The sequence below is a fragment of the Nicotiana tabacum genome, chromosome 24 (genome assembly GCF_000715075.1).
Source record: "Nicotiana tabacum cultivar K326 chromosome 24, ASM71507v2, whole genome shotgun sequence".
Classification (NCBI taxonomy): domain Eukaryota; kingdom Viridiplantae; phylum Streptophyta; class Magnoliopsida; order Solanales; family Solanaceae; genus Nicotiana; species Nicotiana tabacum.
In genome coordinates this window covers 71,557,391-71,560,410 of record NC_134103.1, presented here as the reverse complement: position 1 = coordinate 71,560,410, position 3,020 = coordinate 71,557,391, and the positions used below count along the sequence as shown (strand labels likewise).

At 35.6% G+C, this 3,020-nt stretch overlaps 1 pseudogene; it reads left to right on the top strand.

Annotated features, from left to right (window-relative positions):
- Positions 1–657: 657 nt before the first annotated feature.
- Positions 658–1,291, top strand: LOC142177962 (agamous-like MADS-box protein AGL62; annotated as a pseudogene).
- Positions 1,292–3,020: the final 1,729 nt, after the last annotated feature.

Genomic DNA, 3,020 nt, shown 5'->3' with positions numbered 1-3,020 from the left:
ATTCTGCTTTCTCGCTTTTTGATCTCATCATTATTGTGCCCGAAAACCCTGTTCCCGGACTCGTCAGCTCTGCATTATAAGGCTAAGTACTTTATATTTCATCATTTATTTTGTTACTTTTTGGATCAAATTAATTAACTTGTCTAGAAACCACGAACAAATTCAACTGTACCATTTTGCGGGTAAACAATAATCATTTATTTTTGAGAGGTTATTCACTCCACTTGATTATCATCATTAACCTCACTAGCTCCATTAGGAGCAACTAATAAAAGGGTTGACAATTGCTAAATACAAATGCTCAAGCTGTAAGTATTGATTATGGGATATATTGAATAAATTATTGACTCATATGAGGAAAATATTTATAATATATTGTTGACTTCTATGAGGAATATTGATTATTACATGATAATATGCCAACTAAGGTGCATTCAGTTTCCCTTTATCCATGCATTAAGACGCTAAGATATTGTAACTCCCAAATCAATACATAAATGAGTTATGTAAAAAAAACATAGTAGCAAAAACTTGATTAAACTCCAAACCCCCTTTAAATAGTAGTACATGTTTACACTCAATCCACACAATTGGTCTCTTGCATTCTTTTGTAAGAACAATTGTCTTTGGTTTTATAGTTCTAGACATGGCAAAAAGCCTAGCATGGGAAGGAAAAAGATAAAAATTGCAAAAATAGAGATGAAGAATCACCTCCAAGTTACCTTCTCCAAACGTCGTTCAGGACTTTTCAAGAAAGCTAGTGAACTATGTACACTGTGTGGAGTTGAAATCGCCATTATAGTTTTTTCCCCTGCAAAAAATGTTTGCTCCTTTGGCCACCCTAATGTTGAGTCCATTATTGATAGGTTTCTTTCAAGAAATCCTCATCCAATAATCTCCAATCGACTTCATTTCGTCGAGGGTCAACGACATGTCAATATCCTTGACCTCAACTTGAAACTCACTCAAATTCTTGCTCAACTTGAAGTTGAGAAGAAAAAGGGAGAAACACTTGATCAAATGAGGAAAACTAGGCAAAACGAATATTGGTGGGAAGCCCCTGTAGGTAAACTTGCTTTACATTAGCTTGAGCATTTAAAGGATTCAATGGAAGACTTGAACAAGAATGTAACCACTCATCAGAATAGTATTTGTTCCTCTTTCATTGCAAATGGTGTTGGGATTTTTGATAACTATGACATCAAGCCATTTATGGATGCATCAAATTACACTCATAACCATACCTTGGATTATGATCATGGATTCTTTTAATCTTTCCCCCCTTCTTTTATTTTGGTTAAGTTAATCTAGCCGGCACCTCACTGGTGGCCTTTGGTCTGAGTTTTTTGTTTATCAGTTTGTGTATTGCAATTAAGCAACAACAAGATGTTGGCGGATCTCAATAGACGTTTCATTATTAAATGATATTAATATAGCGTAATGTTTCTTCCGTATCCTAATTATAGGCAGTTACCTTCGTAATTATCTTTTAGGTAACCTGACTATATAAAAAAATTCGCTAACAACCAAATCAGTAAGTAACTAACTCGGTGACCGAGGGCTTGCATGGAGGCGGCATTGCGACCACACGCTTAGACGTCACATCAACATTTCTCTGCTTTTTTGAGGCCCGAGTGAAGGCATATATGTCGAACAGATATGCGATTGAAAAACATCTAGCCATTACTATAAAAGCTATTGGACATCAATGATATCGAAGTGCACCTCTTCACGAGGCTGATTAAATTATAATAAAAATTTTAAGCCTGTTTAAGGCATAGGGAATGAAGGGAACTGTAGGAGGCTGAAATGTTGTAGTGCACTAGCGCTAGCTAGTTAGCACAACAACTTAGTGTCTTGTTTTCTAATTTTGCTAAAATTTGTTATTATAACAACTGACCAGCTTGAGATAATTAGTCAGAACCAAAAGAACTTTTTTATTAACTTTTACAATAGTTTAACTACAAGTATAGAGAAAGAGTGGATTTCTTGTTAGCAGGGAGGTTTTAAGGGTATCAAAATCTCATTGTTTTGGACTTCTTTTTTCCTAAGTTAAAAGTACTTTACCTGCTTTAAGTTGATGTATTTTCTTGAAAAATATACCGAAGAATAAAAAACCACTTACTTTCAAAGGTAACGTTGATAACATCCAAATTTCCTTGTCAACAAAAATAAGCTACTACACTAATTGGCTGGCAGAAGCTCCCACATTTTACTTTGCTCAACACAATCATTCCTCTGCAGTTTTAACACAATTACATAAACATAAAGAGGAGTAATAATAATCTCCCTTGTCATTTGCTATGAACACTGATTGTCCTTGCTAATAAGTTGTTGCAGATGCCGAGCATGCTTCTTTCCTGTCCTATGTTCCTCCATTACCTTTTCAGAGAAGGTGCCTACTTTGCATGTCTCACACCAAAACTTGTACTCTCTATTCTGATGCTCCTTATTGTTTTGCTTTTTGTCGACTGTATTATTTGCATTCTTTTTCAAGTCATCTGCATTTGCAACGTTGTCGCTTGAACCTGATGACTCGTATCATCGCAAGATTCTACAAGCGAGATGGACTTAGGTTTCTTCGGAAAAATACCAACGTTGGAGTTCTCTCCTCTTGAAGCAGCCTCCTTGCTTTTATGTTTCTTTCCTTCGCAGTGCATTTTCAGGCCAGCTTCACTTGTAGCACTTACCTATAAAGTGCACAAGTCCACTCCTTGACATTTTTCTTTGGAGCACTGATCGATGAAGGCTTGTTAGCAACTTCCGTTGTTGGTGTTATAGCTTTCCGTTTTGCTCCAGAGGAAATCGTGTCAGGCTTAGCCTGTAACAACGCCAAAAGAAGCACTTCTCAAAAATTATTTCCTACTTTATAATGATACAAACAGGTTTTAAATGGATACATTATTATTCTTCTCGATCCTTTAATTAATAGCTTCTCAAAAGAATAGTTTAAGTCATGATAATTAAATCCTTTCATGTAGAAGTGATGCAACATCAATCACAACAATATAAATTCAATT